Source organism: Orbicella franksi, chromosome 10, assembly GCF_964199315.1.
Source record: "Orbicella franksi chromosome 10, jaOrbFran1.1, whole genome shotgun sequence".
NCBI lineage: Eukaryota > Metazoa > Cnidaria > Anthozoa > Scleractinia > Merulinidae > Orbicella > Orbicella franksi.
In genome coordinates, this window is record NC_138154.1 from 2,613,140 (window position 1) to 2,630,056 (window position 16,917).

General features: G+C 39.1%; 1 pseudogene; it reads left to right on the forward strand.

Moving 5' to 3' along the window:
* Window positions 1-1,490: 1,490 nt before the first annotated feature.
* LOC145501405 (uncharacterized) lies at window positions 1,491-9,831 on the forward strand (annotated as a pseudogene).
* The last annotated feature ends 7,086 nt before the right edge of the window (window positions 9,832-16,917 follow it).

The following is a 16,917-nucleotide window of genomic DNA, read 5'->3' on the forward strand; positions in this document are numbered from 1 at the left end:
GGGTGCATTAAATGGTGCGAGTGTCAAGTATGTCAGCCAATGCCGACTGCTCACGGAAGTGTTTGCTGCGCTGAAATCTGGCAAAAAGTAGAAAATCAGAGGCCAGAAATACAAATGAAATGTATTACCTAGCATCCAGGATTTCAGTTGACCTGTCTTGATGTTTGGGTGCTTGAAACTGCTTATTACGCATTCAGGCAGCAGCACGGCACAGATAATCACACAGGAAACAAGTAAGTTTACTTTTATTTTAACTATCGCGGTTCAATTGTCAGATTTACCTCTGCCGTAACTGGTTTTATTTTAGTACAACACTAGTGTAGATAGTTATTTCTCTGTATTTTTCGTGTAGGAAATTTCGATACATTGCCTATCGGCAGCTTGTTCGTTGGTGCTGGGGTTATCTTGGTAAACATGTCCGAGTTGTGCTGCCATCTTGTGCTGTAGACAAGATCCGAAGCACCTTTCCAGCCGATTTTGGCACCACGTATACTGGGTTGAAGCCACCAACCCAGTGAGGGATAAGGAGGTGATTGCTAATTTACATCATAATTATTGAAAATATGTTACAGCAATGGCAGCAATGGGCTTAACATATACAAAGGCACAAACGTGGTTTGCCGTAATTACCTTTCTAGTTACTCAATGATGTGTAAGCGTGACACATACTGTTCTACTGCTGTTTCTTTGCAGGGTTTCTCAAAAGAAGCAGAGATTATCTGTGTTGCAAAGAATAGCAGACAAAGTGGTTTACCCTATTAACATCAAGCTTTTGAAGAGCTCTACTTCTTCTAGGCCTTTTATCGGCACTGTCAGCCATTTCCGGTTGTTTGCTGCCTTCATTTTGGATAGGCCGCTTTCGTTTGTCGCAAGAATTTGTTGCTGCTGGAGACTGTATCGTCAGTACAGCACCAGAAAGTAAAGGACTTTGCTTTCTCAGCCCCATTTCTACCATGAAACTTTTTTCGTAACAATCCGGAGAAAAATGAATGTTGCAAATAACCGAATGCTCCGTCGGCTCTACGAAATCGGCCCTTTTCGCTAGGCTCGATTTGTGCCTTGAACAAATTTTACCCACTGCCGCCTCAAATTAGTGTCTTTTGGAAACTTATGCATAGTATGGCCTGTTTTGTTTGAATTACTGCAAAACTAAACAAACATGTGCTTATTTCACAACGTGTTCAAGAAAGACCTTTGACTTCCCGTAACTTAAGGTCCACCCGTGACGTCATCTGCTAGATTGCACAATTCAAGATGGCGGATGTTTAGAGCTTTGAAGCGATTTTTCAACGTAAAAACGGGCTAAAGTGAACAAAAGATCTACAGATTTGGCAGATGTCATGTATGTACTAAACGACTATGTGGTCCCCAAGATAGCATTTTTTGGGTTTACATGCCCTTTAAATGTGAAGAATATTGGGCGTGATGGAAAGAAGACCACCATTTCCATTCCACTAAAAGTTGAATTTGGGAGGTAGCCTGAAAAGAGTATGCAGGAAAATAACAAGGAGATTGACAGTCCAGAAGAACAAGATGTCCCTCTTCATGATCTCGAGAGCCAGCTATCCACATCTCAACAGCAAAATTGTGTTTTGAGCACCTCTGGTAACTGGGAAAAGATACAGGAAAAATTGCTGAATTCATACATTGAAGAACAGCAACTCCCAGACAATGTAATCTGTGTAAACTGTCAAGAAGGTATCGCTGTAACACAGTGTGAATGTTGTGGCCCTCACCAGTACTTTTGTATTGGATGTGCATGAGGTTTACATGGCAGTTGAAACAAGTTTCATGTTCTTGAGCAGTGGAAGGTCAGTATAAAAGTTATGAATGTTTTCTGGCCGGTTGCATTTAAGTTAATTCTAACTACTTTTTAGTGTAACATATCTAGTTAAACTGTTCTTTTATCTCCCTCTTACTGTCTTTTTCTTAACAGGATGGCGAAAATATTGGCAAGAAAGTTTGTTAAAAGCATAAGGTCAACAATTTTGATCCTGAGGAAGGTAAGCAATTGAATTTCAAGCAAAGACAACTGCAACACTCTGATCATTTTGGCAGCTTCCTTTACTTCCAAATCATCCCAAAGTTTACAGAATTGATGAGCATTGTTTTAGATTTCCTTATTAAGAAGTAAAATATTGCATCAGGTGAGGAAATGAGCAGGAAACTCCCTGAGCACATGCTGCGTGTTTCAAGCACGAAGTCAAGTATTGTGTTGTTTGCAAGCACAAGGCCGTGAAATTGAATGCAAAGATTATTGATTCTGGAGTTTCTAGGACTCAGATGTGGCAAGAACAAAAGAAGGAAAGACAAGAGAAAAGAAGAGCACATTATGAGAAAAAACAAGAGAAAATTTTTGAAAAGGTTGTGAAAGCCATAAAGAAAAGTCAAGAAGCCAAGCGCAGACAATTACGGTATGTTCCAATCAAAGACGCCACAAAGAAATGTTGGCGCAAACAAAACCAGCAGAAGATCGCTTCAGAAAATAAAGGGAAACTTGAAAAACAGAGAAAGATGGCTAGAGAACGAAGTAAGTGATACTGTCTAAAAAAGAAAAACCAAAATGCACAGGTTCAAGCGCTGGAAGCCGCACCAATCAAAGTTACTGGTATGCCGTTCCCAAACAGGATGGCCAAGAAACGTGCCATTGGACAAGCTACGAAGGGTCTCCCAGATACCCTGGAGAAGAAAGCAGAAGTAATGGCAGCTATATCAAAAAGTCCACAAATAAGGAAAGTGCTCAAGAAACGCAGACTAATAAAAACGCTAGAAGAGAAAGACGTGATTGCACTTAAAGCGCTTGCTAGTGATCTCACCCAAAGCCTTAAAGCCGTCAAAAATGAAAAGTCAAACAAAGGAAGAGCTGCACTTAGAGCAGCAAAATCACTTTCTTTTGGTCAAAATGTTAAAAAGAGTACATGCCAGAAGACACTTTCAGAACTCATAGCCTTGGATAGAAGAAGCATCAAGTCAGGAATTGAGAAACACAAAATGATCTTAAAACGTGAAGAGCCAAGCTGGCCTGCAACCAAATGAAAAACCAGGTGGGATGCAGTCACCGAAAAAACCAAAGAGGTTGTTTATGATTATTGGAAAATGGTGGCAAGTAGACCAACAGGAATCAAGAAAGACTTGATCAGAAGAGGCATTGGAATGAAAACGTGGGTTGAACATCCAAAACATGTGCTTGAAAAAACCCACACAGAAGCCTACGTTAACTTTGCATCAATGTACCCAGAGATAATAATATTTCAGCAAAAATTTGAAAACCTGAAGCCTTATTTTGTTAGGGGAGCAAGGGAACGAGATAGACAGACCTACATGTGTCGCCAGCACGTTGAACTTCAAATTATCTTCAAAGACTGCATGAAGTTTAGGAAGAGGGTGGTTAATGAAAGCAGAGAAGCTAATCAAGCAGTTACAGAAGTGCATACCTCAGCTGGAAATATTATTGAACAAACACTTTGCCCCAAACCCAAAGACTAAGACTATCATAAATTGAAATGCTTGAAAAGCGAGTGCTAAGACTTTGGAGTTCACAGCTTGGTTTTGCTGTCAGAGGAGAAAGATGTTGGCAATCATGAAGTGAAATGGAAATGGTACGACTGTGTAGACTAAAAAACTTACCACTGATGGAAAAGACATGAAAAAGAGCCCTTGTTGCTAAATGGCCAAGGGAACAGCTAGATTCTCTTCTTGAAAACCTTCCTCTTGATCAAGCCCTGTGCATCCATGACTATTCTGAGGATTATGCCTGCCGGTTTCAAGATGAAATCCAGTCCCAATACTTTAATGTAAATAAAGTAAGTCTTCATGTAAGTCTTCAATTCTTTACAGGTATTCAAATGCTGAGGTGGATGGTGTCCAGAGCACAGAAGAGGAACCACCAATTTGCAAGGAGCATTTGTTTCTGACCTCTGATGAAGTCACCCAGGATCATGACTCTGTCCTTCACATCCAGAACTAATTTCAAAGCAATAGAAGAATCCAACTACACCATCAAGAAGATGCATGAATTCACGGAGGGACGTGCAGGACAGTACAAGAGCCAGCACTGTTATGGTGACCTATCTTGTTCCCTGGCAACTCTTGGATACACAGTCCAGCGAAACTACTTCGCCACCTCCCATGCAAAGGGAGAACAAGTAGCAGCTAGCTCCCATGTCAAACAGAAGGCGACTTCAGCAGTTCTCTCCAGGAAAGTCACACTATCAAATGCAAAAGATCTTTCTAACTTTCTGAAAGAGAACTTCTCTTAACCAGCCGTTTCCTCATTTCCTGCTAGGCAGAAGTCAGTGCAGTTAAAGCGGCGTGTCTTGTTCTATCTGCCTTCTAATGGAGAACTGAGTGTTGCACATAACAGGGAAGCTGGAAGATTCTGCACTGTCAAAGGTATCTGACAACTACACTCTGTAAGGACTTGCAGTGAACAGCTTATAGTCTCCATGTGATAGAGATCTTGTTACTGCCATGGTCACATTGTCAAGAGTATTGACAGCTGTGAAAATAAGGAATGGGTTGGCAACTGGAAGGAGATTGTTCTGTCAAGAGAACCCTCAGGTGTCAAGTATTGTGGCTGTGGCAGCTGAAGATGACAGCCACTATGATAACTACCTCCTTAAAGTTACTAGCAGTGGAGTCATTTCCCTTCAAGAAAACTTTGAGGATCCTTTTAGTGGAAGCATTTATTCCGAAGGACAGGCTGTTCTTTTCGGAAATTTCTTTTTAAGGGTGAACATTATTAATTGTACATATAAACTGGATGATAAGGTGGCAGGAGTATAACCAGGAACTGTGCGGTACATTTGTGGACCACTTGTGTCAAAGCAAAGTAGTGGAAGGCCAATTTATCAAGTTCCATTGGACGAACATGAACAAATTCTGGCATCCCTTTATCTGTTTTTGCCCTCAGTAGCTTGCAATTAAAATTGTCCTTAAATATGGTAGTTAAGCATTTTTTACAAAAAAAGGGCATGGCCGCATTGCATCATGGGTAATAGAATGTTGGCTTAAAATGCGTCTGAATTGACTGAAATGACAATTTCAAGATAGGAACCAATTTCCTTCACTTTAGGACTTATTTCTAACAAAAATTGATTGTTAAATAAATTTTTCAATTTTACTCCAATGTTACGCCTTTGTACATCAGAACTGTGCTACTGATCACGTACATCAACTTTATTTCAGTTTCTTAAAAAGGTTTAGCTATTAGAGGTAATGATGGAGCCAGATGGTAGAGAGTGATGAGCAGGTCACTGCCATCTTGAATGGAAATCTATTGTTATTGAACTTTTCATTTGGTTCCCTTTACTTGGTAATTTTAAATAAACAACATATTATGGACATGAGACTTACACCTTTCACCATTTTTCAACATCACTTTGTTGACTCGGGAAGACATTGTCACTTCATTTCTTGTTTTCAAATTGTTTCTTCCAGATGCAGTTTGCTTCTATTTTTAAAGTGCCTATGAGGTAAAAGATAATTGCTGCTTATTTGAAACACTATCCAAAGTAAAGAAAAATGGCATTTTCCTTTTTGGAATATCTTTTCTCATTTTAGATATATTTACATTTTTGTATTATGAAAATGATATTCTTGATTCAGAATTTTATTCTTTTAACCCTCTAAGACCCAGTCGTACATATATGTATGATTCGTCATGTGCTCTTAAAAATGTTGGCTTACTTCAACAGGCATTCTGGGATTGAAGTAGAAACACTATTATGGGATACCCATGCTTCATTTCAAGAGGCACTTTTTCTTCAATATTTTCTAGCCCTAGTTTGACTGGTGATTAAAAAATGGCTGCACAGTATTTCACTTTGGAAGAGGTTGTGAAAAGAGAGTGCTAAACGATGAAGAAGTCAGTGATTTTGACAACGAAAGTGAAGACTTGCCAGATGTGTCATCAGAAAGCGAAAACAATGGCGATTCAAGCAAAAATGAGGCTGAACTCATGGAAAATACTGACGACTCTGGTATGTTCGTGCGCACTGTTTACATTTGGAATCAAACATTTTTCATTTATGAACAGTGTCGCTTCGTTTTCTAGTTTTTTTATGGGAATATCTTTTTATAAACATTCAGATGTTAGCAACAAAGAACCCAACAGCAATGGCAGCCGTGATCATAGTGCAAGTGCACGTGGTCAAACAACAGGCTCGCGTGGAAGTCGAGGACAACAACTGCACTTCAGAGGAGGTCATTGAGCACCTCGCTGTGGTGCTCTGCAGATCCAAGACTCGTTCTAGTCACAATTATAAATTCTTAACTGTAAACGGCACAAAGAATGCATATTTTTATGCTTTTTTCCTTGTACTTTAAGGATGTGGAACAAACCACCACAAGACTTTATTGAAAGTAGTTCTTTGGAGTCATTTAAGACTAAGATTTCAAAGTGTTTTACTGAGTAATTTATGTTCTTTAATTATTTCCCTATATCATGTATTTTTTTTCTTTGTTTATTTATCTATATATTATGTCCAAGTAGCTAAAGATATATTTTTATTGTTCTCCTCCATTTTTTGTGATATTTTTAACATTGGTGTGATGTCTAATGACTTCACCAACAAAATCAGATGGAGATGTACAATTTTGACCCAGTCACTCTGTGTCTGATGTAACATGGATTGCAAAAGATTGCAGTGGTAACTAGGAAGCAAGTCCAGGGCTTTCTTTTCAAATGTGACTGAGGAAGAAGAGATCTTTGCTTGCCAATGCTGGAGAGAGCCCTTGGTAGGATCTGCCGAGGTAAGGCAAGTTTTGTAGCCCTTCATCATCTTATCACGTATCACACCTACAACATCTGGGAACATACCTCCAATGACAAACCTACAACTATCAGTGTCTCTGTCTTATACAACATCTCTTTCTCTCACAATATTGATATTTCCCATATAGCTGCAAGATGCACAAAGCCCAAGCCCTCAATAAACTGCAAGAGCTAGTGAAGTTGTGTTCATGCTCGAAGTGATATGTTAAAGCTGTCATGTGCTCTGTTCCATCAAAAGCTTTGTATGGATATTTGATTAAATTGTATGAATCATGCATGTAGGAGCTCTTAATGCAAGTTTTACATTCTTTGCTAGAACATTCTGAAATTCTCCCTTCCCTTCCCTACTACTGTTCCCGCATCTGCACCCTGCTCCAGCAAACAGGCTATGAATTTTCAATAACAGGGGCAAGTCGCAGACAGTGCCAAAAAAATTAATTTAAGGTCTTTCAACAAGGAAGATGAAACAAAGGGTTGTTCTTCTGGAATGACACATCTGAAGAGGTGAAGTCTGCTATGGAGAAGGAGTTGAAAAAAAAAACAGTTTGCTATGCCAAAGATAAACCAAATCATGGCATCTTCACCAGGTTTGGAACAACTCATTGGCGACAAGCTTGAGCTGGTTGGTCCGATGTTAGCTGTTTTCATCGGGGAAGACTTCATGGTAGCTTTAAAATATTATTTAGACTTAATTTACTTTTCCCAAGAAACCCCACCCTCAAGCACGTTTAGGCATGTCTTTTGCCCTGGATAGATGTTAAAACCTTAAAAAATTGGATGAGGCAGTCATGGCAAGGTTTTCTGACTTTCCAAAGTAAGTGTGAATAATATTATTAAGAGCTCCCATAAGTTATAATGATAAATGACACCATGTTTTGTTTACCATTTGTAAATTCTGATTTAAATGCAAACTTAAACTAAGAAATAACAGGTTCCGTTGAGATATTTGAATCTACCAGATTGTAGGTTATTGATGACACACAGCACTCCGTTACTAAGATAAAAATACCTCAATGGAAAGTACAATTCTCCAAAATTGCCAATAATTTTTTCTTGACATTTTCAACATTTCAGTCAGAGAATAGTAGCAGGAGGAAGAGGTGTTACTCTTTTTATGCACTTCACCCATTGTGCCAAATGGGGGCAATTTCAGAGGGTCCAAGTGGGATCATCAGAGCAAATCAAGTTTTGTATCAAGAGAGATGTCACTTGTGGTTGACCGAGACATTTTAGTGGGGTCAATCAACAAATCACAGTTTGTGAAGAAAGATGGTGGTTTGCAGAGAAAGTTAGCGTGAGTTAATGCCCTGATACTTTTGAAATTAAAATACTTAGGAATCAGAGGATGCGTGGACATGCCATTTGCAGGAAACCACAAGCTTTTGCCATCTCTGGAGGATGTAGAACAGAATGAAAATGCTGGATGCTGTTTAAAAAAAAAAACAACAACAACAACCCTTGCCACCTGAATTCCCACTGGATTCAGAAGCACTCGGGTTTGTTTAGCAGAAGATTTTTAAAAACCACCTAAAAATTGAACTCCATGAAACGTCTGGATAGTAGCAGACGTTCAAATTTTGAGAAACAACACAACATGTTTTAAAAACATGTTCCAACAGAATCTTCTGTCATCTTCCGTTCGAATTACAAAGTACAGAGTTGAATATATAGTGTACACAAAATGCTAATTGACTATAAGAACAAAAGGAAACATGACAATGTAAAATATTACAAAGAAAGTTTCAAATTAACGTGATGTTGATGATTTAGTGTAGGTTTTTCCCACTGAATATGAATAGCTTCTTTTATCTTAAGCTGGAAGGTGGTGGAAGCATGATCTAGGATACTGAAACAGTTATTACAGCATGAAGTGTGGCACTGCTGAGAATTTTGTAAGTGTTCAAAAATGTGAGGCCCTATCACTGAACATGTGCTCACGTATGCATGTGCGCATTTGTGGACATTTGTGGAGAACTGTTGAAGTTACGTTTCGCCGTATCTGCTAGACTGTTTTTAAGAGTCTCACCCTTCTTTCAGATAAAAGGGCAACTAACTTCACGCACACAGGCATGAGCCAGCGTGGGTGCCGGCAAATCTGGCCTATCGTTTGTAGGCTTTCATTTCCTTAAAAACGTGTTCTATTTTTACCCTCCTCTTAAACAGAAGCTTGTTAAACCTTTGCGCTTGCCTTCTGTCCCTGTTATTTAATGAAGGCATCTGGTTAGCTCTTATGGGTGTCAGTAGTGACCCACCATCTGGATACGCCTTATCAGCCAGAAGCTTTGCATTGGGTGGTAGATCCAAGTTACGCCCTGGACCAATAGGTTCCATCAGTCGAAAGGAAACCGCATCATGCGTGCTCCCGGCCCTAGGAATCCAGCCTGAACAAGCGGATATGTCCATTGTCCATCACTAGTTGAGTATTCATACAGTGATAGTGCTGATATTAAAAGCGACAAAAATGCCAAAATATTAAACACCACTGCTTGGATCTCTTGTACATCCATTTTTATTTACAACAGCGACTCCATGAATTTGCATATTTTGCACGTGCGCAAAATTTAAAAAAACCCCATCATTTTGCGCTGGCAGTCATCCCTTTATCGCCCATGGGACGCAGAAATCGAAGAAGAAGAGTCAGTACGTTCTGGAAACAACCAAGATAAAGGAGTAAAAGCTTCAGTAAAAGTATTCCACACTGATGACTCCATGTCAACGAAAAGTGGAAGCTGTTAAAGAAAACTTGACAATGAATTGGTCGCTTTATCATTGGATAGTTCGGAAGAAGAGAATGGTAGGCACGAGGAGAAGAAGCCAAAGATTGATCACGCTAAAGAAGCACAACTTGCCCATCAAAAAAATGTGTCAGAAAGCCATGGACACCATGAACAACGTGAACGACGTGCTCACAAAAGTGAATACCTATTTAGATAAGGCCCAGAAATAAGGAAGAAAAAAGCCATGCTTTTGCAGTTCTCAGCTATTTAATAAGATTTGTTTAACGCATTTTGACCACTAAAATATAGTTCCGTTTGAGCGTGTTTTGCTTGGTGCAAAAAGCTTTCTAAAACATTGGAAGCATTGTTGTTTGTGTTTGCAAGAAACCATCTGGAAATTAGAACGGTGTTCTTTAGAACGTGCTGGCTCTATTGTTCTTGCACATTAGCATTTAAGGATTCCAATTAGCATATCAGAATCGGGGTTTGTGAAATCATTCTAGTGATCCTGTAGGCTCTATCAACAAGCGTGCAAATGTTGATCAGAACATTTAAGAAAGGTATTTTGCGATCTATTTCTTTTTCCATAGTGACTCTGATGTTACAGTGCCTAGGGTTAATATCATCAAAAAATAGTAGCGCTTGATTCTCTGAGTGAAACAAGCAAAATGTGTCAACATAATGTCAGAAAAATAATATCTTGGAAACCTGAAAATTTTCCAACCATAGTTTTTCATGATACCCCATAAATAACTTAGAAAGAACAGGAGCGAGAGGAGAGCCTATAGCGACACCATCTATCTGGTTGTAGAAGGAACCTTTAAATAAAAAATGGGTCTGAGCAGTGGCTACGGAGAAAGACTCTTAAGCTCAGTGTTACCCAATTTACGGTCAGGATTCCAATCAGAAATGTACCTGACTACCAGGTCAATACATTCTTTAAGAGGTATGTTGGTAAAGAGACTCTCTATATCAAAAGAAACCTTAAATTTCCCACACATAGTCACTATGGATGGTAAATTTTTGGGTTCAGTTCATCTCAGGTTGGGAGGCTTTCCAGTTGCATGTTCACAGAATCCCACAAACATGGCGTTGAGTGTTCATGCTCCCAGTGAATTGTCTACCAAGCGAACGAAATGCCACTAGGCCAATCCAGCAGAGGATTGTACAGATCCCTTTCCGTCAGCTCTTCAGGATGCCAAAAAGGAATCTGGAGGCAGCGTGGCTGAGTGGTGAAGAGTGCTGGCATTGTAATCCGGAGGTCTTGGGTTCAACGCCTTTACCCTGCCACAAGAGGGATTTGTTTCTTGGTAGTCCCAAGTTCAAATCCTCGGTCATGCTTTGTAAATAGCCAAATGGTCTGCCTCCTCCCAGTTGGGATTTTTAACTGTGTTATGTGTATTAGAAATATTTGTTTCCTTTGTTTCAGTGGCATGCCTGTAAACTAGCTAAGCAAGTGCTTGTATAGCTAAGTGCATGACCACTATAAATAAGATTTACATTTTTTACATTACAAGTGCTGGTAAAGTACCAGTTTCAAACAATATTTCTCCATTGTCAGGCTCTTTCAACTCAAAGTACGCCTTGTGGACATGTGGTCAGCAGTTCAAGGGCATCCTAGATATTTCCTTCAGAACTCCATTGGAAGACAAAAACCACTCTGAAATTTCTAAACAATTCCGAAAGCCTGATGTACCGGCCCTTACAGTTCCAGAATTTGACCATTGGCTGGTCTTGGTTGGAGGAAAGGAAACTCTTTGCCAGCTGCCTTGGGAGTAGAACCTCCAGCTGACCATGCATAATTACATGGATGATAAAATACAAGGGAAGGACCTCACTGAAGCAGTATATGCCTAGCAAGCCCATAAAAAGGGGCATCAAGATGTGGTGTAAGGCTGACAGTACAAATGGTTACTTGTAAGAATTTGACATTTACACAGGAAAATCACAACAGGCAGTCCAACATGGTCTAGGTTACTCAGTGGTCACTGCACCATGTCAGAATGTGCAGGGTCACTGCTATGCCATTTTTTGAGACAATTTCTGTACATCATACAAGCTTCTTGAGAACTTGTATCAAAATAAAATACTCTGTTGTGGAACTTTGCAATTGGGCTGCAGAGTTTCCAGCATGCCTCTATGACAAAGTGGCCATTAAAAGAATGAAGAGAGGTGTTGTTTTTTGGAGGATGAGAGGTCCTGTCCCAGCATAACTTGAATGGACAAGCAAGCAGTCCATGCAGCTGGTACATTTAACCAAGCTCCTTCACAGCAACTTCCCGATGAGAATCATAAACAGAAAGATGGGAGCATTCAGAAAAAAGCCTGTCCAGAATTGGTCTCATCTTACAATAAGAACATGAGTGGTGTCAGTGTTCTCCACATATTGTGAAGTAGTCAGATAAAGATCTAAAGTAGCCAGTGCTAGCAAATCAAGCACCCAAAGGACCAAGCTTCTAAGGGGGTATGGGGGCATGCCCCCCCCCCCCCCCCAGAAAATGTTAAAAAATTATGTGGCTGGAGATACGATCTGACGTACTTTGGTGGTAACTGAGACAAGAAAAAATGTTGTTTTTGGTCAGTTTTTGTGCCGTTTTTATGCAAATTATTTTGACAGTATTTACTAATACAGTTACAGTAATTACAGAGTTTGTCATGTAATAATTGTACAGTAATTATTACTTGTAACATACAACATTTTTTTATTTTAACTTCTTTCAATGATTTAAAACCAAGTCTCCTTTTTACTTCCATTCCAAGATATGCAGAAACAGATGTGAAGACTCAGTCTGACTTTCAACATGGCTCCCTTGTTTATTGTTAAACAAGCTTTACCAACCAGCAGTGAAATGCAACCCCATGAAAATCTTCCTTACTTTCGCTGGGGGTATACCAATTCTGCCGCACTTGATAAGGCTATGTGTTATGCAGGCAGGAAGAATATATAACTCAGCAACCAGGCAGCCAATTTTAACAAACAAGGTATCATTTTAATTGTCAACAGATTTCCTTTCTGTTTATGAAATAAATTATCTACAAACATACAGTTTCCATGGTAACCTGGTTGCCATAGCAACAACAAGTACTTTTGAACTTGTGTAATGGGTCATACCGGCCCTATCCCCCACTCGGGGGCAAGGAACTAAACAACAATGGGTCATAAAGTGCATTGTCCTTCTTTGCTTCTGGTCATGTATTGTCAAAGCAATGGAGGTACTTTGAGATCAATTGAAAATTATTTCTGGACATAACATAACAGTGCCAAAAAAGGGTGTAGAAAGGTAGGAAAATTTCATGTTCCAGTATTGCTGTGTCCTTCTTCTTCACAAGCCCCATGAGTAGTGTTAAGCCCAGATACTTCTTCAAAGCAGAAACGCCAAAATTGCAAGTGTCTCAGCCTGATTCCCTGCTTCTCCCTCACTGATCTCATTCTCCTCATTTGTTCTGCATATCTGCGAGTTTTTCAGAATTTCTTGTGTAAGGAACAAGGAAAAATAGATCAATGGACTTGACTCTGGAGAGGGCATATTTTGCACCCGGGATCATGAACAACAAAGTCGATTTGATCAGGATCATCCACCAGTGGATAAACACATGTTCAAAGTGCAGCTCTTTCAGGACTGTTATTTAAGTTGTCATCACAATTTTCTTCGGATTCTGGACTATTCCTGTTTTCTTCTGAGCAAATTTCATTGCTGTCAGATGTTTCAGAACTTTGTTCATACTCTGAGTCACTGTCAAAGTCTTCTGAAGAATTTGCCGGTGAACCTTGCGGGTCACCATGATATTTTCATGCATGCTTTGAAACTGCCGAAAAATGATGGAAATGAAGCGATCATTGTCACAAACGGCCTCAAGCAATGGCCAACAAAAAGAACAAAAATATATTCTTTTCCTTTAGTGATCATTATAAGACAATAATTTAACAGTTGACCAGTCACAACTGCGTTTAGAACAAGAGGCCGATCAGATTGGCTGTGGCAAATCTGGGTGTTTATCGATGGGCCAATGAAGATGGACCGATTTCACAGCATATCTAGGGTTAAAACTATTAGAGTTGTCGTAGACTTGAGAATCACCCAGGGACAAAGGTATCTTGAACAAACCAGCATATTTAACACCATGTGATCGAACAGCTGATCAGTTGGCAATCACATGGTGATGTAAGCTTATGTAAACTAAAAACCTGGCATAAACTAACTGATTTCTGTGCTATGGAACTGGCGATTTTAAGTGCACATTCAAGCTACGCTTATTCACTGTGGTCTTATCTAACGAAAGTAGCTGGTGAAAATGCCAGCTGCCGCCACTTCTGGAGAACACTGGTTGTGACATACGAATAAACATGATCAAATGATATCCTAATACACTATCCCAGTGGCTGGAAAGAAATGGTGGAGTAGGGTTTTCTTTCACCTTGTTGATAGATCAACTTATAACAGCTATGTGATTGAATAAGAATCCCCACATCATGCAAAAAGTCAGAAGCTGTTCCAGATTGACCTTGCTAAGCAGCAGATTGGCAATTTCTCGTCCGGAGGAGACATAGGAGGCCTTATGATTAACATTTACTGGCTGGACATGTTGAGAGACAATTTCCCTTAATTTCTTCCAACTAATGAGAAGGCAAAAAGAAAAGAAGTAAGATGCAAAGTTTGCTCTGATCAACAACAGTAAAGAAAACTATATTGTACATCTGCATGACACTGTTCGTTAACTTTGACATAATATGACAGGTGTCAATTAGCATCAAACATTTTTTGAAACTACAACACAAAGTATATTTATTAGTGAGGTTTTTGTGCAAGTTTGGTAATCATATCTTTAAACCTAAATATTTTACAGTTTTAAGTATTTTAGCATTGGAAAACTACATTAAATTTCAAACCTATTTAGGGCTGCAAAGGGTTAAGCTTTTCATGTTTGTTTCAAAGCTGTTAAGAGACACTACCAACAGCCTGACTTATGCATCAATCCAAACAACATCAAAGAAAGTACCTATTTTTATACTGACTACCAGGAAAGTGAAAAAAGGCTGCTGCTTTTCAAACTTAAAAATAATTTTTGTTATACTTTATTGCGCCATCCACATTTTTTGAGCTACTGTTTTCGTCTGGAAAATTTTTTCCAGTAATTATGTTTATTGTAAAAAGACACTACATGTATACTAGTGTCAGTCTTACAATTAGACAATTAAATCACTGTGTCATTACTGAAGTGTATTACCAAAGTCCATTCTCAACACCTAGTTTATGCAGTTAAGTGTCACTGTTAATTTTTTTCTAATCCAATATATAACTCCTTTTAGGCTTTATTACAGTAACTGTTTCACATTTGCCTACTCCTTTGTTTAAGTTACAATGTAGAGATGGCAGCAATGTTTCCGCTAGAAACAAATAACATAACTTAATCAGCTGAATAATCGCCCAAGCCCCATAACCTAGGTTTTCCCATATTCCTTAACATATCTTATCATGGCAGAAAAGGAACACAATATTTATTTTCTAAATACATCCTTACTAACATGTTTTTTACAGCGTGCAAAAGCTTGCGAGCGAAAACAAAGCCAACTTATTACCCAGGCAGTGAGGCCTGGGTTTAAACTTCGGCTCTTTTTTTTTCCTCATTCAGTCACAAATCACCGTCTGGTCTCTAAAGCACATGTGTCACCTATGCATGCATACAGCACATGGAATTTACAGAAGTTGTCATCGTGAAAAGATAGCACGGATTCTATGATTTCTAGGACAATGAAATCACATACAAATGAACACACCATTCACAATAGACCAACACTAAAGGACGTTAAGCATTTTCAGAACGGTTCGGTCTGCAAGCCTTATAAGACATCAATTTACAAGCAAACATTTTGAGTGAATTTATCAAGAATCATGCTATACCAAAGGAGCTATCAACCGGGGCTATCAACTCTTCAACTTCATAAAAAGCATCATCAGAAACATCATTGTATTTTTAGACGTGATTGTGAACCAAGTAAAATCCTAGCACGAACTCGAGAACGTCTGAGCAACAAGAGCAGAAAGGTTAGAGAATTTGTTTAAGAATGTATCTGTTCAAGCACACCTATTACCAAAACGCTCTTAGAAACTTTGTAAAGTATAATTAAGTTAAAATCTCGAACTAAACGATATTCTCTCGTTATTTCCTTGTAACAGAGTTATGTCTCTTCACAAGAATGAAACCCATGTAGCGAATTATTGCACATTTAAGCTGAAAGAGACTAATGTATCAGAGGCGGATCCAGGGGAGGGGTTGAGGGGATTGCAACCCCCCCTTTGAGCAGCATTTTTTTTTTTAGTTATTTTGTTTGATTCTTCCTAAAAATAATAGAATAAAATTGTTTTTTACAAAGTTGTTTCACTTCCACCATTCGACTGCTTTTCAAGTTTTGAAAAGATAATGTACATTTCACGACTGCTGTGGAGGATATAACTTGCAAGGAGGTCCTTTTCGCTCATGAAACAGATCAAAACCTGCACCAGATCAACGATGTCTGAAGAACGCTTTTCAGAACTCACTGTTATTGCTATGCATTACCCTGAGAGATTCGATGTAGATGAGATATGCGAGGCCTTTGTAAAAGCTCATCCTAAAAGACTATTTCAGGCTATGTTGTTTGATTAATGAGGTATGTAGAGAAACGACAAATAACTATTGATGATACTGCTGTACCTTTCAATTGTACATTATTATTTTTGGGTTCCTGGCTGAGAAATAAGATAAATTCCAGATTTTATATCCTGCCTTCACAACTCTTTTGAAGTCTCGGGAATGCTGCAAAAGGCATTTTAGAGGGAAAAATTGCAAACATTATTTTTTTGGGGGAGGGACATGGCTCCGGACCCCTTAAGAGCTCGTGCCAGAGGCACAGGGCCGTAACTCGCCTTCCACACCATTGGCATTAAAGGCTACTACAATAGTGTACAACCCCCCCTTTCAGAAATTCCTGGATCCACCCCTGTATATGGTTGACCCCAACAAAACAATTCTTGGCTTGCACTGTCACGCAATCCTGATGCAATAAAAAAATTATTCAAAAACCATTTACTGGATAAGTCAAGAAACTGTGATGTTATAGGAGATTAATAAAGATGACACTTCTCTCATTTTAAAGTCTCTGCGTTTTCTCACACCTTGGATATTCGTGGAAATATTTTGCACAAATTAACAGAGCCCAGTGTGGAGCCGCCATGTTGGTGGACCTCTGCGGTACACCAACATTGCGGCCAGAAAATAGTGTAAACATCTAGAACTTACTTTGGCTATCTAGGCGACTGGTTATCTGTACTGAACAAACAAGCATTTGCATAAGCACTTTTTCTAATACTTTAACTTCTGAATGAGCTAAAAATCACGAGATAAGTATGTGTTTTTCGACAAACGCGTTCGTAACTCTATGTCACG